Source organism: Patagioenas fasciata, chromosome 16, assembly GCF_037038585.1.
Source record: "Patagioenas fasciata isolate bPatFas1 chromosome 16, bPatFas1.hap1, whole genome shotgun sequence".
Classification (NCBI taxonomy): domain Eukaryota; kingdom Metazoa; phylum Chordata; class Aves; order Columbiformes; family Columbidae; genus Patagioenas; species Patagioenas fasciata.
Genome location: NC_092535.1, coordinates 15,540,070 through 15,566,666, shown reverse-complemented (window position 1 = coordinate 15,566,666; position 26,597 = coordinate 15,540,070). Strand labels below are relative to the sequence as shown.

Sequence of the window (26,597 nt, the reverse complement as noted above, 5' to 3'; positions counted from 1 at the left end):
CCAGCACTGGGGTCCCCAGCCCGTCACCCAGGGCATTTGGGGCAGGACCAAGGATCAGGAGAGCTTCCTCCCTGCACCATGGCCGTGTGGCCCCTTTGCTCCTGCCAGCAGTGTGCTTCAGACAGGGACCAGCCGGCAGAGGGAAGACTCCATGTCCTTCCCCGGCAGCCCCCTGCTTTCCTCCCTGAGCCTGTGCTTGGCCCTCATCCCGTCAGGCTGGGGCAGCCTCCACCAAGCCCTGCACAGCAAACATGGGAGTCCTGACCAGAGAGCAGAGCTGGTACCAGGGAGAGCTGATCCCATTAACCAGCACCAGCTGGAGCTGGCAGAGGGCCGGAGGTCTCAGAAATGCAAATAAATACCCTCAAAAGAGGACACCACCTTCAAGCCTCATCCTGTGCTGCTGGGAGCGGCTCCGGCTGGGTACTGGACACCACTGGCAGGGGCAGGCTGTGCAGAGATGTTTATTTTCCAAATATTATATGTGGCCCTGTATGTGATGAGCAATAATAAGGCTGTGATCTCACTGTGTGCACCTGGGCCAGGGAAATTATCGATGTAGGTGCTTGAAGGGCTTTTTGAGCATGTAGGGGCTGAGCCCTGGTGGACACAGTGGGGAGGCTGCTTGCTGCTCTCTGTGCCCTTGGCCTTAGGTTGGGGGCAGCTCGTGCCAGAAGCTGCAGTGGAGGTTGCTGGGGTTCCAAGGAGATAGGAATCTGAGACAAAACAGGGTTTGTTGCCACAGCCGTGGCTTCTTGCATTAGCTTAGCTGTGGGCTTGTGTTCCCCTGTTTCAGTGGGGTGCATCACCCACCCAGGAGAATGCTCCTCTCATCCTGTGGAATTTGTAGGGTAGAGGCCAAAGGTCCTGTGTCCCCACTGGAACCTTGCTAAGGACCTGACAAACCCCTTCTCGTGCAGCTTGTGGGCCTGGGCCCTGAGGGGAGAGCAGCCACTGGCCAGGGTTGCAGAGGAGAGCTCAGCACGATGCCACGGCATTGATTGCATCCTGCAAGGGGCTGGGGTGGACAGACACAAGGGAGAGGGTAAGCTAGTGCCTTTCTGGGGCTGGCACTGCTGAGGGGCCACCTCCAGGCCAGGCTCAGGGATTCCCAGGGTGGGTACCACAGTGTGGAGGTGATGGTACCGTGCCGTACCAGCCCCACATGTCTGGGACGCCATGGCTCAGCGGGCCTGGGAGAGCGCAGAGCTCCCTACATCCTCCTGCCCTCCTGCCCACGGGACACACGCAGGAGATCTGATGGTCCTGGCTGGGGACCGTTGGACTGAGGCTGTGTGGGGGGAGTGAGGTACAGTCTCGCTAGCACCACAGGGAGGGGAGGAGAGCTGTTCGGTGGCTTTTGGCAGCAGTTTGGCCCCAGCTAGTGCTGGACTCCGGTCTGGTCCCTGCACTGCCCTCCCATCCATGGGCACAGCCACAAGCCTATCACTGGGGATTTTGCTGCTAATCCTTTCTGGAAGAGATGGCTGTAATCTAGCAATATTGGCTCAGCCTTTTCTTATTAACTTCCCTCAGGCTGCCAGATGCTTCTGGACAGGATGTCCAGGGGTGAGGGACTGCCCTCTCGCAACCTTCCCGGGCATTCGGTGTGGTGAAGTAGAATGAACTGCGCAGCACTGGATGGGTGTCAGGTTAGTGGGATGGTGCTGTGGCTCAGTTCGTAGGAGCACCCTCATCAGGGGGCTAGGGGAGTGAACCCTGTGCTCCAGGGCAGGATAATCATTGGACAGAGCCACTTGGAGAGGGCAGCAAGGAAGCAGGTACTTCCTTGTTTTGGGAGGCTGGAAAGGGCCATGGCTTCTGACCCTATGCCACTGCCTAAAACAGCAATGTTGGCCCAGCTTTTTCCCTGGGTCTACCTAGAAATTTGCCGGCTGGTGGTGGACCCTGATGCCTGGGCAGGACACTTGCCATGCTGCAATGGGCTGGGGCTGTCAGGCTGCCCATGGGCCCCAGTGGCAGCCGGGATGGGCTGGAGTGCAGGAGTGGGCAGTGCTGCCAGGGGTGGGCAGGTCTGGGGGGCAGGAGCTCCCTTGCCTCGGGGGAGCCACCCGTGCGGGTCCAGCCAGCCACCAGCAGCCACCAGCAGCCACCAGCAGCCACCAGCAGCCACCCTGCCTGCTCTGGGTGGCATGTAGACAGAGGGAGGAGGCAAAGTTCCTGCTTCCAGCACCAGCAATTTACTGTTAGTGCCAGTGAAACCTGTGATCCAAACATGTTTGGATCCAGCTGCTGACAGGCTCCCTGGTGTCCCTGACCCTCCCTCTGGTCAGTTGTCAGGGAGAGGGTTTCCTTCCCAGGGGCTGCAGAGCTCCAGTTTCTGTCAGAGATGAACCAAAGGCTGATATTCCTGAGGGCTGGGACAAAGCAGTAGGAATTCAGCATTTTGGAGACTGCCTGAGATCCAGTGGGGCCTGAGTTAGGTGTCTGCCAAGGAGACAGAGCCTGCCCTGCAAGCCACCAACCCCCTGCCCTTATAAGCCTTGAATCACATACACAAGACAGGGCAGAGCCAGTTTCAATCTAAACTCTGGCCTGCAGAGCAAACTAAGCCTTTCATGACTTCAACAGATCCCATCTCAGAACAGTAAATGGCACAGGCTGGGAGCTAACAAGCAAAGGAGGCCCCAGCTGCAGCAGCCATCTCTCCATCACAAGCAGAGGGGAGAGCAGGCTCTGGTGCTGATTAGGACCACCTCTCCTGCCTGATGGAAACTGCCCCGAGCACTCATTTTGCAAACAATGCTGCATAGGGCTAGGCAATCAAATCCGTTCTAGTCGCTCCCTGCCTGTGAGACAGGCTGTGGACCAATGGCCCTGCTCTCCTGGAGGTGGTTCCTGGGGGGTGGTCATGCAGGATCTCTCCTCACTGAAGCCCAGAGATGCTTGTTCTTCCCTGTTCCCCAAGCACATCTGCTCCTGCCCAGCTTCCCACTGGCAATGGCTTCGCAATGTCCGTCCTGCTCTGTGCTCCAGGTTCAGGATGAGGAATTTTGTAAGATGCTGTGGGAGCAGTCAGGACAGTGGTAGACCAAGTTGAAATAAATCCCCTCCTTCTTCCCTAAGAAAATTTGGGCTTTAGCTGACCTAATCCCACCTACATAATCTTGCCATGCTGTGCCAGCCTCCACACCATAGGGTCTGTAAGTGGTTTAGTGCTGCTCCTGGAAAAGAAGATGAGTCTCAAGGCTTCTCCATAGGGGGTCAAGTAAGCAGAAAAGCTGAGAGCCCCAGTAAAGTGCTTGCTGGTGAGGGGTTCCCTACACCCACTGGCTTCTGGCTGCCAGTGCCAACCACATCACTCTTCTGCTCAGAGAACTGCTCCCAGGTGCTCGCTCGGGCCTCCCAGTGCCCACTGCCCTGCTGGTGACTGGCAGCACCTGTGGCTGTTGGGGAAATGTGAGAGACCAGTTTCTTTTTATTCAGCCAATGCTGGAGCAGCCTCCAGCTGCATTTGGGGCACTGGGATCTGCTTCTGATCAGTGCCATGTCTGTGGGTGAATTTCTGGCACATATGCTTGGGATCTTTGGTGGGAGATGGGAACCATGTGAATTGTGCATCCAAACCCTTGCCAAAATCCAGACCTCAGTCCAGAGTGTTTAGGGCCAAATGTGGCTTTAGCAGAGGGTTTGCAAGCTGTTCAGCCCTCCCCACATGCTGATCCCAGGACTGGAGTCCTTCTTCATTGTCCCCAGCAAAACCTTGCAGCACAGCCCTTGCAAAAACATCATTCAGCCCAGGTGGTTTTGTCATTATATCCAAAGGAAAAGTTTTCATGGATTCTCTTCCTTCAAAAGACATCCCAGGAAGACACTGTTAGTAACCATGGGGTGTACCAGTTGCTTTGAAGACACTGGAGGGAAGCCTCTACTCCTTGTGACTGACATCCCTACAACAGCTTCCCCACCTCCCTGCATCAGCAGGGAAGGGGCCTGTGCCCACCTCCCAGCTTCCTTCAGCCCAGGTACAGAGCACGGACTCCTGCGGACCCTTCATAAAGGAAGTGTCATTCTTCCTACACCCATCCCAAACTCTTCCTGTATGAAACTGTGTCTCAAGCGTGTCTTAAAACCACAAACATTTACCGGTATCATGTATGAAGCTTGTCACGGAGGTACCCCAAGGTTAATTTAAGGGACAAGAGGGTCCAAAACAACTTTTATTAAACCAGTGAGAAACAGGGTTTTAGCACTCCAAAAGTGACTTAAATACAGGTTTGGATATCAGTTGAGGAAAATTAGTAAGGGGCAGCAACTAATACAACAGGAGGTCCACAGTGTCCATACACATGGCTGCACCAAAACCAATGCTGGAGCTGCCCCTAGGTCCCAGAGGAGTCCACTCTTGCCTGAACACAGTGTGGGATTATTTTAAAGGGATACACGTACTCGTAGTGAGTACGGAAAGTGTGCACTTGTGATTCTGCGAGGGTCAATTTATAATACACTCGCAATCCTGCGAGGAGAAATACACGTGCAAATGAGCGCGCTCTGGGGCCAAACAGAAGAAGCTGTCAGCCTGAAACAGCAGAGAGAGAGGGAGATGTGTCTACTCCTTCCATATCGAAGGAGGAAGGGGGAGAGAGGGGGGTTTGCATTCTGCCACAAAGCTGAAAGAGGTCCATATTGGGCTGTAAGTCCAGCTGGGGTCAAAAGAACCTGCGTGGCTGCAGCAGACTGAAGAGCTTCAGCTCATTGCCTTTTTCCGGGAGAATACCCAGAAGTGCATGTGGGAGCCAAGGCAGCAGTGTGGGGAGAGGCTGGTGCATAGCAGACTGTGACCAGGTATGTGCAGCAAGACCTAGTGGCTGGAAATCTGGGATACTTAAATTATGGCTGAGATGCGGCTCGTGCAGTGGAGGTCACTGACTTCCTAGGAGTGCGGTCAGTTCACCATCACTCCTCAGCTGATTGTCCCTCCCATGAACACATCCCTGCTCAGCCACCAGCCCTGGGCCTTGTGGGAGGCTGTGGGGCCAGTCTCTAGGCTTTGCTCTGCAAGGCACCACGCCAGGTGATTGTAGTCATCCCACATGGCTTGATGTCTTTTCTACCTAAACAGATCCTTAGATCATTCTTGACCCTCTCTTGATTTGTTTTCTGCCATTCCAGCCTTTAGCTTTCACATTTTCTTGTCTTTCCTTTACCCAAAAGTGTTAGAAGCTGAGGTTTTCAAGAGTCACCAGGCTCTGCAGGCTGGGACACCATGCGTTGCGACTGGGAACCTGAATTCCAGAACAGATTTATTTTTTGTTTGTGTTGTTTTTTGTTTGTTTGTGGTTTTTGTTTTGGTTTTGGTTTTTTTGTTTGGTTTTGGTTTTGACTTTTTCTTGGTGGGGAAGGGGGGGCCCATTCATGCCTGTGATTCTTAATAAAAGAATCTGTACAGACTCAAAATTTTTCCACTGAGAAGTAACAGCTTGGGCAGCATGAGAGATTATGCAGTATAAAATTGGGTTATTGGGCAGAAATACCATTTTCTGCTGGTGCAGTCCCCCAGGTCAGCACACCTGCTGCAACACTGTGATTAATATTGTGCCCTCCTCTGTGGCTCACCAAAGTATGATGATTTAGGACAGTCAGTGTTAAGGAACATCCTTCAAATGAGGGCAGCTGAGGGATACAGGAGCCATCTGAGAGGATGAGACACTCTGCTGGGAGATGCTGTGACATCAATCTAATCTTTCCTGCCTCAGAGCGGTTAGCAGAATGAGTTAAAGGACCAAACATGACTGCATCCACTCCCCTCTTTGAACCTTGCTCCTCACCTTCCCCTGCTTTCTCTCTCTTCGGTGCCACAGATTTCTGCTGGGGGTCCCAGCTGTTCTCAGTGCGCAGGGTGGTGTCAGACTGATCTTCATTCGATCCCTGCCATCTTCAAGCTGGCAGTTAATTAAGCTGTCAGAGCCTTCCCTTTAATCAGAGCATGTCAGACCTGTGCCAGGCGCTCCTCTCAGGAGAACTGTGCTTCCTTGGCAGCATGAGGATGGAAAGACACAGGATATCCCATTGCTCTGCCTGTCGCGCAGTCTGGGGCAGAGCCTCGGCCTCGCCACATTCATAAACAGGATGGGACTGATGCTCTCAGGGACTTGCAGCCCAGGATTGCATCCAGCTGGTCCCTGCAGAAAGCCCAGCGAAGGAAGGAGTGGGTCCCACAGGGCTCTCGCCTGCGTGGGGCAGGATGTGCACCGAGGGCTGGGGCTGCTGCTGGCAGCAGGACCTGCCCAGCCCTTCCTCCTTCGCTTTGCAGCCCATAGCACAGGAGTAACCCGTGTCCAGCGTCATCACTCGCTTTGCTGGTGGCTGCTAACCCCATTGCTGACTCGCTGGGGACCCTGTCTGCTCCACAGGTCGGCTGAGATGGCCACGGCACAAGTGCTTTCTGCGTTGACTTTGCATCTCTTTACATCTTTGCACCTCTGTTGCGTGGCATCAGGCAACCCACACGCTGCCCTGGTTCTTGGGTTCCTTGCCTGTAAAGCAGGCAAACGTTCCTCCGTCCCTGTCTCCTAGGGGTGTTGCAATTCCTTCCACTGCAGTCCTCCTACCCCTGCAAGCCATCAAAAGGGGATGTGTCATAACTGTTACATACATCATGAATCTCTTTGACTTAAATTAAAAAAATGCATTTCCTGCCCCTCTTAAGTCCTGTTCCTTGGGGAGCAGAGGGTGAAGTCAGTGGGAAGCCAGCTCATACCCCAAGACTTCAGGGCTCCAGACATGCAGGGATAATAGATAATAAGGGCTTGATCTGATGACTCTGATGACATCTCAGTCCCAGGGACTTCTCTGAGCTTTAGAACCCACTCAAACAACCTGAAGGAAGACAGCACCAAGAGCTGGAAATGTTTCCTTTGGATGGAAACATTTGCCTGGAACTCCTGGAGGTGAAGCTGCCCAAACTCACCACTGTGTTCCCATCATCTAAAATGTGAGAAGGGCAGAAAGTGCCAAGGAGCTCAACATGAGGAGCTGTGCTCCCTCTCCTGCAGGGCAGCTATTTCTAGGAGCCCTCCTCTGCCTGCGGGCACCTCCACACTTCCCCGTGGGCACAACTTCACTGGGGAGGATGGAGCCAAGGAGCACACAGGGAGCATCTCACTAATCCCAGCTGGCAGCCAGCTCCCCAAGCTGCACAAAGGGCCTTTTCATGCCCTGCATAAACAAGCAAGAGGCATGAAAGGTTGTTATCGCAGAGCATCAGCACCAGCAGCAGCTCAGGCGGGGATTCCCGAAATAACCTCCTCCCAAAACCACAGAGCCATGCATACCCCTTTTTCCGTGCTGCTGGGCTTTATGGAATAAAGGTTTTGTGCACACACAGCTCTGTGGGATGCTGTAGCCTGAGAGCCGGCCTGGTGGCAGGGCTGGTGGTGCCCCCGCTTGCACGTGTGCCCGCCTGTGTGTGCACACGGTCCCCTTGGGAGAGAGGCACAACACAACCACACTTCAACTTTTGCTGCGTCCTTGTGTTTGTAAGCCTGATGAAGAATACTTTGCAATGATTATTAATAACTGGTGGTGTGCTTCCCTGACACTGGTATTGCAAGGGCTAAATAAGTTTGCTCTGTGCTTTGAAGGTGGAGCTCTAAGAGCTCCAAGGTGCTCTTCCCTGGAGGAGGTTTCCTCTTCATAGCCACAACTATGAAACCGGACACAGCTGCATCTCTATCTAATCTGTCTTCTTCAATCAAGAGCAGGTTTCCATGTAGAAATACGCTCAAGGGTCACTACTGGAGAATGTGCTGATTCTCTTTGCTTTCTATCCCATAAGCCAGGCCAGAGTCCCTACAGAGTTAAATTGTAAGGGGAAAACTTGCTGGCATAAAGGAGCTTGGAGGCTCTTAAGGAGATCTGCCAAGAACCTGGTGACTGAACCTGTCCTAGCGTTGAACCATGAAACATCTGCAAGCTCTTGCAATTTGTGCCAGTAAATAATACTGGTATGGGCATTTGTGTTTTCTCATGTTGCAGTTTCAAGTTGATTCTGCTGGACAGTGGGAATCTGTCCCCGAGATCCTGACTTGGGTTGCAAAAATGACAGAGCTCCCGGGAGAGTGCTCCTCACGGGCTGCTGGCCGCGAGCAGGGCTGGCAGGCTCCTCCATTCGTGTCGCCCTTGCGAGAGGCTCCGTTTCCCTCGTGCGCGGCTGGGCAGCAAAGGGCTCCAGCGTCCAACAGGCAGACAGAGAGGCAGTTCCACCCAGCTGCATAAGAGCTGGTTTTGGTGTTTAAAACAACTAATTCTTCTGGAAATGTATTTGATTTATCTGAAAAAATAACCGAACAAAACTCAGCTCCTTTAAGTTCATTCGAGTTCTTTAAATTTTCAGTTAAGCTCTGAAAACTTTACAAAGTTTACACTTCTTCAGTGTTTTCCGGGGAAAAAAAGAGTCTTACTGTCCCCTTCCCTCTACCTCGTCTGCAAGGTGTGGCTGGAGCAGGTACCCTGTTTCCCCAAAAATAAGACCTACGCCAAGAATAAGCCCTAACATGATTTTTCAGGATTTTTGAGGATGCTCAAAATATAAGCCATACTCCAAAAATAAACCCTAGTTACAGTTCATAAAAAAGTCAATTTAAATAGTGTCCAGGCAGCTGTACATTTAAAAAAGTAAGCATTTTTTTGAGCAAAAATTAATATAAAACCCTGTCTTATTTTCAGGGAAACAGGATATCTCCATCACTCCCATAACTGCAGCAGAACTCTGACAGGGATGCAAGAAAGCTCGTTTGTCTGTTTGTCTGTTATTGAATAATCAGAAGAGGGTCCAGCACATGATGGGGTGATCAATAGCTCACAGGTGGTTACTTTGCAAATTAAGCTCTATTCCTCATTTCAGCAAGCAGAGGGCTCTATGCCCAGGTACGCACATAGGTTGCATTTTCTGTGTCTTCAGGACTGCTGAAGAGTTTCAGGTTTTAGCTTGGTGGCAACCGTAAGACAGCCCAGGCCGGGCTGGTTGCACCAGCGCAAGAAGGGGAGTGAAGGATTCACCAAGGGAGTTTGTTCTACATGTTCTTCTGGTTCCTCGGCTCCGTGAGGGAAACGCCCCTGCAGTGGGTACTGGGGAACTATACCAAGGATACCTGTGCTCATAATTCTGCCAGTGTGTTTAGCCACTGACTTATTTAACCCAAATTCACTTAAAAGTGAATTTAACACTTAAATTTCCTAGATTTTCTTTTGGAGTATGACAGAACCTGACCCATTAAGCAGAAATTGCCATTTTTCCTTTGAATGACCTGAAAGATTAAAACAGAGAGTAACAGCCCTCAAGACAGTTCGCAGAGCTACAATTGCAATTAATTTTGCAACAATACAATGCAACTTTTCTCCTGTTCAAGTTCCCTACACATGCAGGGCAGCATGACAAATGACTGATGTCACTTGCAGCACAGCAATCCCTGCAGGGAGGTAAAGCACCTATTCACCATCATCCCTTAGCAGTGCACAGCAGTGAGGGGTCGGAGGTGAAAACCGTGCCTGCAAGGGGAATCTGAGCAGCCAGTTGAAATGTCTTTTATTTGTAATTGAATGCCCTCCCTCAAGCTTGGCTTTGATACTGTGGAGTTTTGCTGTTGTTGTTGTGGTGGTGGTGTGTTTTGTTTTTTTTCCCAAGAGGTTCCTGCTATTTACCCAACTTTCCAGCTGGGCTTCTCCAATGCACAAAGAGGCAGGACCTGCCTGAGTTTGTACAGTGAGTCAGCAGCTCAGCAGGGGCTTAGAGCCCACAATCCTGCTGGCATCACGGCTTTGGCTTGAACCACTGGACCATGCAGCTTCATTTTGTTCCTGGTACTCTGCTAGTATGTGGTTTGTCAGGAAAAAAAAGCCTCAGTGTGACTAATAAAGGAGATATTTTATGAAGTGGTTAAAAAAAAGCCCGCCTTGTTCCAGCCCTTTGTCCCCATCATGGTGCTGTAGGGGTCAGGCTCCCTGTGTGAGTGCAAACAGCAGGTTTCCCGAAGGCTGGTGAGGCGGAAGCTGAGGAGCAGCACCCAGAGGCAACTGGCGCAGAGCCCGGGCACCCACTGCTGCCAGACAGGTGACCGTGTGCTGACACTCCCTGAAGAGCCGCCCCAGGCCAGCCCTGGCTTGCAGAGGACGAGCATAGGCAGCCAGGTCAGACCTTCCCTGCTGGGCAGAGTCCCCAAGCCTCCTCCTTGCCTTTGCCAGGGTCCCATGCAGAGCTGCACCCTTCTTACTTCAGTGGGCCAGGGTAGTAACTGATAGCAGATGCTCTACTAGATAACAGAGCCAAGCAAAGGCCCCACAGGGAAGTCCAGGAGTACAACATGCTGCTTGGAGACCTGTGTGATGCAACAAGTGCTAGTGGCCATTGGGTGCAACTTCCACAAAGGTTTGGTGCCTCCATGTGCCTGATGCATCCATGCTGTGCTTACCTGCACCCAGTACATCCCTGACACATTGCATCCATACTGTCCATCCAGTGCATCCCTGCCCCTCGTGCGTCACTGCACCCAGTGCATCTATGCTATCCCTCACCCCATCCAGTGCACCCATACAGCTGGTGTACCCACACTGTGGCTGCACACATGTGTGGTGCCACCCCTTTTCACCTGCATCTGCTGGATGGGGCTGCTTATACTGACATACCCATACACAAGCTGGGTCACTTGCTGATGAGGAGTTTTCTTGGGACGGGCTTATGCATGTCCCATGCAAACACCTCACGCAGTGTTGCGGGGCTGCGGGCACTGGGTGGGCAGTCCCAGACACTCCAGGGCTCCAGTAAGGGTCAGCCACTGCTCGGGAGCTGCAAAACCTGACATGTCCCACAGAGGCACAGCTCCTTCGTTGAGGAAGAAAACCTCATCCCGGGGCTGCAGTTCTCGACAGGGAGGTGGCAGGAAGAGGCTCTACAGGGATGGGAGGGCGGCGGGGAAAGCGGCGGGTGCAGCCATGCGAGCTGAGAGGGGCTGCGCAGAGATTGAGGTCCCTCGGGGGCGCATCACACGGGACCTGCCTGAGAACAGCCGCGGCTGCCCCCCGGTTCCCTCGGGGATGGGACGGGCCGGGTCGCGCCGAGCCCCCCCGCCACCTCCCGCTCCGTCCCCCGCGCAGCCCCCAGCGCAGCCCGTGGGCGGCTCCCACGCAGCGCGGGGCGGGGCGGGACGGCCGCTCCCCCTCCGCAGCGCCGCGCCCCGCCCCGCGCTCCCGCCGCACGGCGGCCGGCAGACAGCGGGCGGGCAGCTTGCGGGAGGCGGCCGGGGCGGGCAGCGGCCGCTGCGGCGTGGGGCCGCGCTCGGGAGGCGGTGGCGGTGGAGCGGGCTGAGGTGAGCGCCCGGGTGAGGGAGGATGGGGGACCGCGGGGTCGGGCAGCGCCGGCAGCCCCGGGTGCGCTGCCTGCAAGGGAGCGGCAGGCAGCAGGCAGCGCCGCAGGGAGGAGCAGCCCCGCCGCTGGGAACGCTTTTCCAAGCCGGGCTTCCCGTTCCCAGCAGCGGTGGGAGGGAGGGAAGACAGCGCATCACATCGCATCCCACATCGTGTCCTGCCGTGCGGGGCGGGATGAAGAGGTCGGGGTGCAGCTCCACACGGGGGTCCATCCGGGCGCGGGGGGGCTACACCGCGATTCCCACCCACGAAGGAGCAAAGCAGAGTGCGGGGAGGCAGTAGCGTCAGTCGGATCCTTGCAACGGGATGGGCCAGCCCCACGGATCCGTAGCCCCGAGCTGTGGGTTGGCGTAATAGCGTTTAACTGCTGGGCTGTGATTTCAGGGAGACGATTTACATTAGAGGGAGAATGTGGAGAGAGCCAGGAACAACTTGGAATGGGTCCTCGCATATTTCTGTGGTTATTTTTGGAGTATCGTCATATGGCAGGAGGTGGGCTCTGGAGGTATCCTTGAGCTCAGCATTTTCTCCATAGGCTGGTTACCCAGGAGATTGTACTACAGGACCTGTGTGTCTCTTTTCTATCAGTGTTTTTTGTATAAAATGCTGTTTCTCTTGCTATTTCCACGGTGCTATTGTTTCCTTTTGACATGTCCAGCCTTCAGCATGTTATGGTGCCGACCCTTCTGTGAACAAACAATAGTCTGGGTATGCCTGGTTGAGTATTCACAATGTGTTGCAGGAGCAGGCGATGGAAAAGCTGCGTTTGATTCAGCTGTAGATGGTGTGAGGTGACTCCTGATCAGCCCTCTCTCCACTGCTGTGGATGAGGTGTGGCTTCTCCAGCATCCCTAGAGAGACCAGCCCATGCATCAGGCTCCTTCCTGCACTTCACTGTCACTTTTCCTCCAGCTTTCTCATGCTGGGCTTGTCCAGAGTGATTGTTTGCTTCCAAACAACTCGAGATGTAGGAAGCACGTTGTTACCAACGTCTGCTTCTTGGGGCTGCCTTGCAGATCTCTGCATCCTTTGCAGCCCACTGGAGGACTCTGTGCGTGCCTTTAACCATGGCTGCACAGGCTGGAGAGCTGTTCTGGTGGTCTTCAGTTGTATGCCCATCAAGCAGCTTTGGAGCTGAGGGAAGGCTGGGTTTGAGCGATGATCCTTGTAAGAAGAGAATTACTCTTTAATTATATTTTTGGAGTCTGATTTGGTAGGCATGGAGCCTGTCTGTGGAGGCTTTCCAGGGTGCTCAGAGCTGAGATCTGCCTATGAGGACCCCAGGCTCTGCTGTATGCAGAGATGCAGGGCATGTTCTGGAAACTGTGGCAGACCCTGACTGTTGTAGCGTATGGCAGGTCCCTCCTTACACAGGGATAACCTCCGTGATTGGTGTCAAAGGACCATGATGTACCCATCCCTGGGGCTGCGAACCACCTCCCCACTTACAGTGGAGTATTCACATCTCCTGTTCTCCTTGTGCCATCCCTGTACTGTGTTGATTCCTTTAGCTGCAACTTCAGATGGTAATGCAGTCATTAAACCAGACATCACCAGGAATGGCAGAGCCCTGGCTTGGGGTGCAGGTGTCTGGGAGGGTGTGATGCAGCTCTGGGTGACCTGCACAGCCTGTGTGTTTGTGCTGACGGTCGGCTGGCTTCTGGCTGCAGGTGATGTGTTCCTCTGCTGTTTTAGTTGCTTATTGATGTTGTACCTAGAACTGTCCAGAATTTTTATTTTAACGAATTTTTGAGGAATCAGCGTTTTCCAAAACTCTCAGGGGAGATGTTTTGTTCTGGAGGAAGCTTCTGAAAAAGGTTTTTGAAGTTCAGTGTTGTAGTTATGGTGAAAAAGCAGGAGTGTAGAAGAGAGCCTGTGTTCTTCATGCATAGAAAGTGAAGGTTTTGGTACCTTTCCTGTCCAGTGCAGGCACAGAGCTTGCTGGGCCCCTTTTTCCGGGATGCTGCTGTGGTTGCCACCACCACAACAACCTTCCAGGGTAAATGTCTTCTGGCATGTGGTTTATGGGTGGCCAGGAGTGGTAGCTGGGTCAGCTGAAGAAGTCACTGCAGTGTAGAATAGCGAAAATCTTAAAAATCAGTTTTCTTCCCTCAGGTGGTTGAACCCCGTGTTAAACTCTGGTTGATGACCTTGGTCTTGGTGAGGAGCTGCATCTCTCATAGATTTACAGAGTAACCTTTCACACTTCCTGCTGGCAGCACTGAGCGCTCGTCCCACGTACAACTCCAGTGTCACTCTGCGTTCCTCCTTGCCAATGACTTCTGCATCACTAGAGGAGGTTTTCAGAGACAGACCAGTCAGATGCCTGATTAATTTTGTCCCCAAAAAAATCTTTCCCATAGCTAATTAGGATTTCTAAATTAGGAAGTCACAGAGAATGACCTGTCGGTTAGAGGGCAAGGGGTGGGCTTGGCTGTTCCCAGGCTTGCTCTGAGTTTCCTGCCCAGTCTCACAGACATCACTTGTATGTCCTTTGCCTTAATTTTATTTGGCTACAGACTGGGGATATTTCCCTGTCGCTTTGGGAACAGCACTATGGCCTGAGTGACAGCTGGGATACCAACGGGGAAGCAAGCGTGTGTGAGGAGATGGGCTGAGTACGGGTGTAAGCTTTGCAGCAGATCAGTGTGGGCGTCTGTAAGGCCTGTGTTTAGCTATTTGGTAGACTTTCATGTGGTGCCTGTCACTTGGAGGTCTGAGCCGAGTCTGAAGCTCTGTTTTAAGCATAGTTGCAAAAGAAAAAACAGTGGAGATTCCTGAGTCCCCAGTTGCTGGAAGCTCCTGTGCAGAGTCTTGTGCAGCTACAACACATGACTCTCGTATACGGCATCTGAAAATGTGCTTGCACCGAGGCTGTGACAGTGATGGCTGTGAGGCTTATTGTTCTCATTAGAGCAGTCGGGTGGCTCTGAGTCAGCAGGTTTGCATTTGTTACAGCTGGAGCGATTGCACTGGAGAGACCTGTGAGGTTTTGTGGTGCTGAGTGCAGAGGCTGGCCCTGACTGTCTCCTTCTGCTTGGGGGCATTGGGCTTGAGCCTGGACTCATGCTTATTGTTGGCTCGTGCTGTCACTAGAGCCTGGAGGGAGTTGTATGTATCTGTGGGAGCTGGAGGACAGTCTCCCTTGGGAGCTCCTTTCCAGCATGTGCCCTGTTTCATTTGGGTCTCTAAAGCTGAGCATCACTACAGCCAGCTGAGTGGACCGGCCTTTCTCGTGCACATCACCTTGTCTGGATTACAGGAGCTGGGAAGCGTGGTGGGAGGAGACCGTCTTTAATGGGATGTGTTGCGGTATCTCCTTGTGGCTGCAGATCCTTCTTTCTTCTCCTCCCAGCCCTTGGCTGGAAGCTTGTGGGTTGTCCAGGACCTAGGGGGAGAGGAGGAGATCTGGGCAACCACTTCTTCCACCATGGAAGCAGTGGCTACTCCCTGCAGCAGCTTTCCTGTCTGCACAACATGCCCTGGGTGCAGAGAGGGATGTTGGGCTCAGGCCCCATGGATGTCCGTTTTTAGACAGTTAGATAGTTGCTCCATCTGCCCTGCCTTTCTCCAAGGAGATAAACTGTTTGGGGGTGCATGGAGGCATGTGTCCCAAGAGCTGTTGGGCTGAGCTTTTGTGCAACTGGGGCAGAAGCCAAGATTTGTTCTCCTTGTGCTAGACAAGGAGCTGTGGGACTGTGTGGAAAGGGGCAGTCATCCCAGAGCCCTAGGTGGGTGATTTGGTACGAATACTTCATGTCTACTTGTCCGGTACACAGCTGAGAGTGCTCTGAATTGAGGCTGAGTCACTCAGTACCCTGCCTATAGTATGTGTGTGCCCATGTGCGTGCTCATGCACACTCCCAGGTTTGCTGTTGGGGAGGGTGGGAGTAACAGACAGCCTTAAAATCTGGATGATAGTACTCTGGAAGAGGAATTCCTTTCTGTGTTCTCTGATGGTCTGTCTTTTGCCCTCCAGAGAGCAATACTAGCCCTGGGGGCTTAGCGGTGCTCAGGGCTGGTCTGCCCTGTGCAGGAGCTGCTGTGAGCAGCCAGGTCTGGTTAAGCAGCATTCCCAGGTCCCGTGTTATCACAGCGCAGAGAGGAGACTGGGCTGACCCCATTGTGCTCAAAACACGAGACAAATGAGGCTGAAGCTGCAGATCTGCTGTTGCCAGCTGGTCAGCAGTTTTACTTGGGCACTTGGCCTCTTTGTGGAGATGAAATGTGGTAACAGTCTAGTTAGTATCTGCTTCGTCTCCCTTTCAGAAACTCTTTCAGCCCTCTGCCACCAGCTGTAAATGGACCCTGTGGCCATGTCACTGGGCTTTGCTGTCCCTGACCCCTTCTTGGCCCTAAAGTCTGATGCTTCTTTACAAGGTATTGGCGACGAGGTGGAAACCAGGACCAGGTGCTGTTCTAGCGTGAAATGCATCCTGTGTTTGAGGTGATACTGAATGAGGATTCACACACAGCGTGGTCCTGCTGCCAGGTTCCACCCACCAGCTCCTTTCTCCCTCTACTCCCACAAACCCGCTGCCGGGGCCCCGCTCGCTGCCTGGCAGCAGAGCTGAGATGTGTGCTGCTATCTGTCCTTCCCGAGAATCAGATGGAGAGGAAAACACAGGGTGGAGTCATCTCTTGCACAAAGGAAATATTGAGGTATCGTTTCTGCCTTCAGTGGATTTTCTAGGTGGCTGGGGAGAGATTAAACAGGATCTTAACACATTCACAGCCCCCTTCCCACCTCATTTTCCTGTGAATCTGTTGCTGTCATGGTATCTTTTGGAAGATATTTTTAGCTTTGCCTTGTCTTCCCCCCTCCCCACCCCCATATCAGGCTTTTGAAGGGAAACATGTTTCTATCGGAGAACAGAATGAACCGTTTCACAAGACATTTTGTTATGGGCAGAAGGGGTGGGAAATCCGATGGTGCGTTTTAAATGACGGAAATCTGACTGTGCGTTTTAAATGACACATTCCCCTTTGTAATCAGCTTCATCGTACTGGCTGGGTGGGGGCCCCCTGGAAGCCATCCTGGCTGGGCCAGGGCGGCAGACGGGCTGGACCAGCCCTGCTCATCCTCCTCCTGCCCACCTGCACAGGACTGGCACCCAGGTGGCCACGTGTGATGGGCTGCAGTGCTGGGAGGGGTCCTGCAGGTTTTTCTCCTTAATTATTCTGTTGGGGAAGCAGTACCTCTATGTATGAGAGAAGCAAATTAAATGTTCTAATTAGGTGCACTATTGATCTGACAGTTTTTCTGCTGGCAGGAGCTCCTGCTGAGCATGGGATGGTGTGACACCTGACAAAGCTTTGGGTCTCTGTTTTGCTGGTGCTGAGAGGTATGTGGCAAAGGTTTCAATGCAGAAGAGCGGTGCTGTGTTAAGGTGTAAGGGGGTGTCGTACAGCTGAGTCTGCTGCTCGCTATGGGAAGGTGCAATTTTTGACAAGGATACAAACCCAAAATTGATGGTGAGCTTTGGGGTGGGAAAGTTCCAGCCTGAATTCTCAGTAGTGTTGCCTTTCAGGAGATGTACTACAATTCCTGATAGATGAAGGGCCTGCAGAGCGAACTGTCCAGAACAAGAGAAACTTACTTTGAGGTCTGATGTAGCACTGGGTGTACCCGTGCCTACATGAGACAGAGGCCATTACCTCTGCAAATTCACTGGGGCTTTTCTCCAGGGAGCCAAATATGCCTTTTGTTAGTATGGTGTAAGTAAATCCCTGTTGGTCACCTTGGTCTTTTGTGTGATACATCCATAAGAAATCCAGCTGGCTTTAGGGTGACTGTTGGACGTACTACAGGATTATAGAGAAAATGCAGCAGTCCCTGCTGTGTTTTGGTGGCAACTTCCACCATTGCTGTAAGCCCGCCTGGCCACTTCTGTGCTGCTGCAAGAGCTTCAGAGCTCAGTCCCGCGCCGGCACGGTGCTGCTGCCTGCGGCAGCCCGGCGTGTGTGGGCAGCGCAACCTGGAAGGCCCGTGGTGTTGTGGTCCATGGTCATCTCCTGCTGAGTGCTGGTCGGGCTGTTCCTTCTTGGCTCGCCAGAGCTGATGTGACCCCGGCTCAGAGTGAAGCTGTGCACAGCTGGACCTCTCCCTGGTTGTGCTTCGTACTGGATTAAGCTACCCTGGGGCTGATGTGCTGCCCTGCCCTGTTTATGTTCATCTTCTGGTGGACAAGTGAAGGGGGGCAGTATGAATCCTTGACCCTTTCCTTGCCCTTTGTTGGATCCATCAGCATTTTTGCAACATGCTGGCCTAGATTTGAATGAACTGGATCAGCATATGCCTCCCTCCCAACCCCAGCCAGCGGCTGAGCCTGCCAGTGGCACTGGCTGGGGTCTGCCCCTTGCACGGGCCATGGCCTTCGTGTGGCGGCTGGTGGTGTCACAGTGTTTGCTTCCACAACCTGCACTCGTGCTTGCCCCATCAGAGTCAGGCTGGATGATTGTGATGATGATGTTGTGACAATGTGGGTCACTGTGGGATGTTTTCAAGCCCGAGGCACTGTCTGTGGCTGACATGGTGTGTGCACCGGCACAGTGCCAGGGAGACCTGCATGGCAGGAGGTTGTGATGCAATCTCACATGGGTTTTTGCTAGCAGGAGTGTTATGGGGAGCTGCTTGCTTGCAGGCAAAACTGAGCAGGGTTGGAGGAGGGTCTTGTTCCTGCTGCCTGTATTCATAGAACACTTCATTAATATGATACTAATTATGCAGTAGCTCAGATCCCAAAATGTCTGTAGCTCAGAGCCTGCTGTGATGCAGCCAACCCCAGTGAATACTGCTTCACACAGAAGCAAGATGGGAAGGAGGGATGGTTGGTGTCTAGCGAAGAGGTCAGGGGCTTGCTTTGGCAGTGGTAACACAGGCAACTTGGGGAGCATTGAGTGCCACTGCTTTGCCTTTGGGGACTGCACCTCCATCCTTCCTTGTAGGAGATGCCCTGACGAGCCCTGGGTGCTGGGACTGCTGGCACGGTACCCTTTCATCTGGGTCTGTGGAAAGCTGTTTGCTCTGGTGCCTGACTCTGCATCTGCCTGCCCATCTCTGCTGTGCATCTCTTGACTCGCCCTTGAGCTGGCCTGGGAGAAGCCAAGTGTACGAACCTGGGAGCAGCGCAGGCCCCCCACATAAACTGCTGGGCTTGGCAGAATAGGAACAGGGCCACAGAGGATGCTTTGAAGAGGGGAGAGAGCCCCACTGATCCCTGTGGCTTTGTGTGACCTCCTATGAGTGGGAGCAGGACCTGCTGGTATTGGAGTCTTCCATGGATCAGCTTGGCCTGTTGGAGCACTCGTGTGTCCTGTTGCTGGGAGAGGGCAGAGCTCTCCTGGTGCAGCTCTTTCTCTCCTTTGGGTCATTGGACTCTGGGCAGTGGCATCAGCATGAAAAGAGGAGCCAGGTGAAAGACGGGTTTGTCACGGGCTCCGGAATCATGGAGTGCGGACATGTAGGTAATGGCATGGGGACAACAGCCTGCACCCATCAGTGGCATCCTTGGTCTGTGGACAGTGTGGGCACTGTGCGTAATTGCGAGTGGGTCAGGAAAATGCCGTTTCCGGTTCTGGGATTGCATGGGCCATGCTCCAGGGTGCCGACATGGAGGTGTCAAGCCCTGTGGCACCTGGCGGTGAGTGTGGGTGGGGGCACCAGAGGCTGCGGGTGCAGTCCGAGCTGGTCCCGGCTGGCTGGGCACAGGCACAGCCCATGTGGGACACCCCATGTTGCACCACAACCCTGCTCCCCAGGCAGTGAGACAGCTGAACAAGTAACACCACTCTACGTGGTGGCTACAAAGGAATCTCTCCCTGATGGGCAGCAGTGCACGAGAGCCTGCCCAGCGCCAGCGTACAATGGCATCCTGTTGTGCTTCTCCTTGTGGGGCAGTGGTAGAGAGCTGGGACAGGACTGCGCATGCAGTGGTGACTGTGACTCTTGCCGTATCTCTCATGCAAATCATTTGGGGGTGCAATTTCTCCCTGCTCAAAGGTGATTTTTTTTTTTCCCTCAGAGGTGCTGAAGCTCCTGGCCTTATTGCATCAGGTTTTCTGCCTGGGGGAGAGCAGCGGGTCCTGTCCTTGTTTGGGAGGGAATGACCAGAGCCCCACACAGTAGCTGCCCAGCCACGGATCAGTTGCTGTGTGTCACTGTGCTGCTTGGGGACTCTGTCCAAAGGGGAGTGGAGCAGCTTTTGTGTCCCGAGTGAGTTCTTTGGAAAGCTCTGTCAGGCTAAATACAGCTGATGTTTGCTCGCTGGGAGTGAAAGGTTTATGCTGAATCCACAGGAGAGGTGGGTGCTTTGCATAGGCAGGCCATCCCGCCTGCTTTGCTTCTGTGCTTATGGGAGGATGGTGCTTTCCTGTTGAAGGTGTGTTTGAAAGTTGATCTGTGGAAAAGCAGAGGATATCCTTGCTGTGCTGTGGTACTCTGCTTCCTCCTTCACGGAACTGTAGTGCCTGCTAGGCAGGTTTTCCTACGCCATTAGATGCAGTTGTCATCTAAAAAGTGACCCTGAAAATGCTTTTGCAGAATTTGAGGTGTTCCTGTTAAAACTGCTGATTTTATCCCTGGTGTGCCGGAGCTGCTGGTCATCCCGTGGGTGGGCGAGCAGGGCTGGCTACCGTTGGTCCTGCATCACTGACCTGCATCATTAACCGGGGCAAGAGTCCTGCTGACCAGATGTTGCCCTTGGCTTTACTGCAGGGATCGCACTGGTGAGCCGGAGGGATGGGTGACAATGGGATTGGCACAGGTGGCCTTGAAAGGAGAACTTGTATAGCACCCAATGGTGCGAGCCAGGAGGGTATCTGTTTCGCTTCTCAGGGGTGTGTTGGTTCTGTGGCACTGCCTGTAGTAAATATTTGCTTTTATTCTTCAAAGGAGCAGAGCTGGCCCGCAATGCACACAGTGGGCAGGCTGACTGTGTGAGAAGGTGCTTTTTTTATGTCAGTCTTTTTAAAGTAAAGTGGTATCAAACGTAATCTGGAGCTTGCATTCACCAGCAAGCGGATTTCCATGGAATCTAAACGCAGTGCTCGAGCTGTGTGGGCACCATCTTGTGCTGAAGTGCCTGGCTAACGTCCTCCTGTGCACTTGCTGCCATCCCCAGGAAGGTTTGTTTGCTTGTTTGGGGTTTTTTTTGTTTGTTTTGTTTTCTTTTCTTTTTCTTTTTAACGGAATCTCTTTTCTTCTTTGCAGGTTCTGAATTGTGCCTGAGCAGAGTGCTGACAGCAGCCCCCGAAAGCAGCGTGAGTTTATCCTAAAAGCTTTTATTCTGCTTTCCAGAGCCCACATAAGACTGAGTGGGTTTTATAGTGTGGAAGGAGCCAGTTGTGCAGGGAGGCTTGTCTGCCAGAAACCCTCAGCAAGACTGGAAATCTGGCCTGCTACCACCAAAGCAGAAAACTGCTGGGCTTGGACATGTTCTTTTCTTTATATATTGAAATATTTTCCTGATTTAGGAGTTGGACAACAGCTCCGTTGTCAACAGAAAGGCTCCTACCAGCTGCCCGAGTCTTTGCCTGCTGACAGAGCAGCTTGGGATGTCACACTTAATGCTGTGTTTCCTTGCCCTCTTTTGTGCAGAGGACCTGAGGAAGGTGGTGTGTTGACAAACCAGCCATTGCATTTTGTTGGGTGTGGGCCTGAGCTCAGGGTGTAGGTCCCCGGGCTCATGGGGGCTGGGAGCAGAGGGTGGGAGGGAACAGTGATGGGTCTGAGCTGCAGAATTGAATTCTCTGGGATGCCTGAAAGAGTCAAGGGCTTGTGTCCAGGCCTCCTAGGAGACCCCTGGGGTCCCTCTGGCTGGGTGGGCTGCTCCACTCCAGGGCCCCGGTGCACAGCAGGTTTGCACATCCCTGTGAAACCAGTCACGAGCTGCTTCTGCACATCCTGCAGACAGTGTGTGGCCGGGGATGGGTGGGAGGACAAGGTCCCTGACCCGCAAGTGAGCAGCGCAGCAGCACTACCCTCACTCTGTGTCCAAGGTGGGAGGAAGGTGTTGTCGTGTGAAAACTGGAGGCAAGGAGCTCCATGTCAGCCCCTCACTGTGCTGACTCTTTCCCAGGTGGCGGTGGCACGTGACAGCGTGCATCGTGGACCTCGCTGCATCCGCGGAGCCCTGTCGCCCACCCAGGCTCCGTCCCACGTGAGGCAAAGGGCGCAGATGTGGGCAGCACCCTGGATGCAGGCAGGGGATCCGTGTCTTTGCAGAGGGCTGTGGCGGTGTGCTCCTTGGGGCTGGAGGTGTCTCTGGCTCTGAATAGGGCAGCTCATTAATTTTTATGAGCACTTTCTCACCAGTGGTGCTACAAGATTGTCCCTCCAGGAGGGCTCTCTGTGGGTCTGGCAAGATACTAGCTCTGCGCGTGTTCAGGGACGCGTGTATGTAGGGAAAGTGAGCAGAGTGATGGAGTTTCTTGTCCCGTCTCTGTATGCTGATGAGTTCAGGTGCTGGAAGACTAGTTTTGGAATTGGTGGGCTGGAGGTGCAGACTCAGCTTCAGTGGTGGATCGCACTTATCCTGCATCGCTGCGTGCCTCAGTTTCCTTGCAGCACGGGGTGAGGTGCCTGTGTGCTTCCGCTCTGGGGTTCTGTGTGAGGAAGGCTCCCCGGGAAGGTGTGCACCGGCCACCGCCAATGCGGGAGCGTTCTGCTCCTGGGCAATGCCTGGCGGGAAGCTCTGGCCCTGCACAGGGCCGTGAGTCCCTGTTGGGGTTCCCTGCGCTGGGGTGGCACAGGGAGCAGGAGGACACACACCATCTGGCCAACCCTTCACTTTTGCTGCTGGTCTCAGTGTCCTGGGTGCAGCTGGATGTTGGTGAACCAGGTCTGGGTGTCTTCGGTTTCATGATTCCGTCTTTCAGCTGTGACTCATGTGCCAGCACCAGGGACTTGGACAAGCACTTGCACAGCAGAACTGCATACGGCTTTGCACTCTGGGCAGACTCACTCAGTGTGCTGGTTGCCTGCGGGTCCCAGCTCCCTGGCAAGTCTGGGCAAATGAAGTCTTGCTGGCACAGTCTGGACCAGCTGCCACCTTGTGCTAAAGGAGTGTCCCCCTGCTTCTAGAAGGGTTGGTGACAGTCCCATCACAGGACAATCATTGTGCTGGTGATGAGCTTCGCATTTGTCTGTATTCTGCAGCTCCCTCACCACTCATGTAACATCCTGCCTCCTGGATGTCATGAATGGTTTATGCTGGGATGTGGTAGGCAAGGGTGAAGGGAATGGACTTGTCTCCTTGGGAGCTTGCTTGAAGGAGATGGTTATGGTTAGACGATTAGTGTAGGTTCCTTCCAGCTGAACTACCATCCTCCTCAGAAGTTCTGCACAAGACATGACTATTGCCTTGGGGACAATGGCACTTTGTAGCCACTGCGTTAGATTCCAAACAGAGCTCTTCTGGGGCTGCAGGTCTGAGGACAATGACTGTAGGCAGAGAGCTTGGGCCTTCCTTTGGAAGGAAAGAGAAGATGGGAGGAGAAGGCAGGGCTGAGCACGTGCCTGAGCTGGGCTCCCTTCCATAGCTCCCTTTGCTCTAGGTGCTTTTCACCTACTCAAGCCCCTCTCCTCTTCCAACACACCCTGCTTACAGGCTGCCCTTGTGGCTTCCAGGGTGTCTGGTCCTGTGTTCTTGCACATGCGGCAGCTGATCTCCTCTGCCCGCTACCTCCCAGCGCAAGACGGCTGAACCTGTGGTCTCTACCTTCCTCTGCTTGCTTTTGTCCGTGAACTGTGATTGCTGCAGAGGCAGCAGGTGACCTGGAGTGGGGATGGGAGCTGCTTACCACCATCACCAGCGGAAGAAGAGCGTTCCCTGGTGATGGGTGTTCCACATGGTTTGCAACACCCCTGCCTGCTTCTGAGGTGCCTTGCTGATGCTCCGCAGTGGTTAGCCACAGAGCATATCTGCAGCTGGGCAGACTGGGCTTGAAGAGCACTGGTTGCTACCATAAGAGCCTTTAGTTCAGTCTCGCTCTGCTGCAAGAGAACAGCCCCAGGCTCCACTCCAGTGCTGTCCCTACGTGAGGGTTGAGTAGGAGGGGAAGGATGGCTGCAGTGCTGGTGGCCCCAGTGTCTCCCCGGGGAGCCTTGTCCCTGCCTGGGCTGACTGCTCCATTTCTCTGTGACGCCTCTTGGACAGTCCCTTCCCCATCCATAAAAGTGCCCAGGCGCCAGCAGGGCACAGCCAGCTCTGCAGCAGGGCAGCCCCATCCCCCGGGCAGAGCCCCCTGAGCTGTCCAGATGTGTCACTGAGAGGGTTTAGCCCCGTAACTGCTTGCAGGCGGTTTGTAATGGCTGCAAAGCACAGATGAGCACAGAGGGGCTGCTGAAGTCTCCCCCTTATTATAAGAATTGGCCCAGGATGGTGTACGGATCACCCTTTGCCTGAGAAATGCTGTCAGTCTGTTCTACAGAGTATTTAGGAAGGTGAAGCTGTTCTTCCTCCTTGCCCTTCACCCCGTGCAGCAGTGGGACCCTGGCTGGGCAGGCAGTGCCGGCAGCCCCTGGCACAGCTGGCAGTGCCGCTGTGGGGCGGCTGTTCCTCGGTGGCAGCGCTGCATGCTTCCCCTACCCTGGCTCGGGTCTGCTGGTGCACCTTCCTCTTGATTTGGTGCCCACCCTTGCTGCGAGACGTGCCTTGGTCAATGGAGCTTGCTCGGTGCCATTGCAGCTGCTTTGGCCTGGGCTGAGGAAACACGTTTGCGGTATGTGGCAATGTGTGCCCCGAAGGCTGGTGAGAGCTGCCAGCTCCCTCAAACTTGGTTGGGAAAGCCTGGTTTCTGGCTGAACACTCTGCTTGCTTTGGCTGATACTTTTAACCTCTTCTGCACTAGGTTGTTTAGAAGCCCCCTGTGCTGTGTTCCAGCTGGGTTGTCCGTCCATCTGTGCCCTCTCTGCCTGGCTGTTGAAGGCTTCTCTGCCTGAGGGCCATGCTGGGGCTGTGATCTTGCTCTACCTTTGACACGTGGCCCTGTTTGCTCAGGCAGCAGGACATGGGGCTTTCCTTGGAAGATGCAACTTTGCTGTTTTGATGGCCATGTGCTCACCCAAGTCCTTGGCAGGCGTTGGCGTGAAGGAGAACTCTGTTCCCACATGGTGTAGCACCCTCACCCCTGCTTTTGGTCGATGGTATGAAGGGCTCCTGCCTTGTAAACTGGTGAACCCACCAGAGCTGGGTAGAAAGCAAAGCCGTTCGTTTTCAGATCCCTGCAGAGGAGTACTTGCCTGCCGGGACTGGAGTTTCAGCAGCTTTTGTGGCACAGCAGGGCCCAAGGGATGCGAAGCTATAGACAGTGTCTGAGCAGACACACTGTGGGGTGGGGATCTGCAGGACTCGCTCCCAAGGGTGGATTTGGAGGCTGGGTCACGTGCAGGAGAGCACCAGGCCCTGGGGCATCATTTTCCAACAGATTGGTGCTGGTGATGGCAGGTCTCTGGGCTGCTTTCAGATCAGTTTCCCCACAGCCCTTGCTGCTTCCTCCTTTATTCTGGATCAGAGGGTTTTTGATTTTTCTTTCTTGACTTTCCTCTCTGTTAATTAAATAGTTAAATTCAACAGTGTTTCTTAGAATCACAAAATGTCCTGAGCTGGAAGGGAACCCAAAGGCTCATGGAGTCCAACTGCTGTCCCTGCACAGGACACCCCACAGGTCACCCCGTGTGTCTGAGGACGTTGTCCAGTCTCCTCTTGAACACTGTCAGGTTGGGCCGTGACCCCTCCCTGGGAGCCTGTTCAGTGTCCAGCACCTCTGGGGGAAGAACCTTTTCCTCATGTCCCACTGACCCTCCCTGGCACATCTTCTGCCATTCCCTGGGCTCTGTCAATGGTCACTAAAGAGAAGAGATCGGCTCCTACCCTTCCTCCTCCCCTTGTGATGAAGCTGTAGCCACCATGAGGTCTCTCTCAGTCTCCTCCAGGCTGAACAAACCAAGTGACTCCAGCCGCTCCTCACACGGCTTCCTTTCCAAACCCTTCACCAGCTTCGCAGCCTCTTCTGGACACTCTCCAGCAGCTTTATCTCCTTTTCTCCTGTGTCCCCAGCCCTGCACACAGTGAATGCTGCAGGTGAGGCCGCCCCAGGCACAGCAGAGCAGGACAATCCCCCCCTGCCCGGCTGGCCGTGCTGTGCTGGGTGCACCAGGACACGGGTCCCTCTTGGCTCCAGGGACACTGGTGGCTCATGTTCAACTTGCCATTGCCCAGAACCCCCAGATCTCTCTCCGCAGAGCTGCATTCCAGCATCTCGTCCCCCAGTCTGTCTGTACAGCCAGGGTCACCGTGTCCCAGGTGCAAAATCGGGCACTTGGCCTTGTTGAACTTCATGTGGTTGGTGAGTGCCCAGTTCTCCAGTTTGCCCAGATCCTTCTGCAGGGCCTCTCTCCCTCGAGAGTGTTGACAGCTTCCCCCAATTTTGTGTCATTGGCAGGCTTACTAAATAGTCCCTCAAGTCCCGAGTCTAAGACATTTACGAAGACATTGAAGAGTGCTGGCTCTAAGATGGATCCCTGTGGAACCCGCTAGTGACTGTTCTCCAGCCTGACATAACCCCATTTACTAGAACCCTTCGAGCCTGGTTCATCAGCCAATTGCTCACCCACTGCACTGTGTTTATCCAGCTGTGTGCTGGACATTTTATTCAGGAGGATACTGGAGTGTTTGGGCCACTTCTCACCCTCAGCAGCTACAAAAGCAGGAGCTGAGAGCTGCCGTGTGAGAGGCCAACAAGTTCTGTGGGGCATCATCTGCTCTCCTCATTGTAGCTTGCTAGGCTGAGCCGCATCCAGGGTGCAGGTCCGGGGTGCCAGGACTCGCACACCTCCGCGGTGCCTTGCCAAGAGATGCTATTTCTCTGGGTGCTGGATGCTTCTCATGCCTCTGTGTATGGCACCTTGGCCTGCTGTGAGGGTCCTCGGTGTGGCTGGTATTCTCTCTATTGGGACACTGCTTAGGGCCCTCTAGAAAGGGGCCAGTTCTTCATGCTGCCCTGAGACTTGGGTCTTGGCTTGTGTCCTTCCCCATCTGCAAAGAAGGCAAGATTCTTGGTAGGGTGATGGGGAAGCTGATGGGAGGGAGCTTTGTGCTGCAGTGTTGAGCTTTTGGAGCCTCTGAGGCTGCTGAACGTGTTGGATGGAGGGTGAGATTGGGTGTCCTTACCACTGGTGTCACCTGGAAGACGCTCATCCTGCTCCCATGTGC

At 53.9% G+C, this 26,597-nt stretch overlaps 1 protein-coding gene across 10 annotated transcripts in view; it reads left to right on the top strand.

The window, feature by feature from the left end:
* Positions 1-11,194: 11,194 nt before the first annotated feature.
* Positions 11,195-26,597, top strand: part of EPB41L1 (erythrocyte membrane protein band 4.1 like 1) — a 70,449-nt gene continuing 55,046 nt past the window's right edge. For 9 of the 10 annotated variants that reach the window (XM_065850008.2, XM_065850004.2, XM_071815664.1 and 6 more), the window contains exons 1-2: positions 11,195-11,324; positions 20,594-20,643. The gene's annotated coding sequence lies outside the window, so the exon portion shown is untranslated. Of the gene's footprint in view, positions 11,325-15,948; positions 16,045-20,593; positions 20,644-26,597 lie in introns of those variants that run through there. The other variant, XM_071815660.1, reaches the window with a different exon arrangement.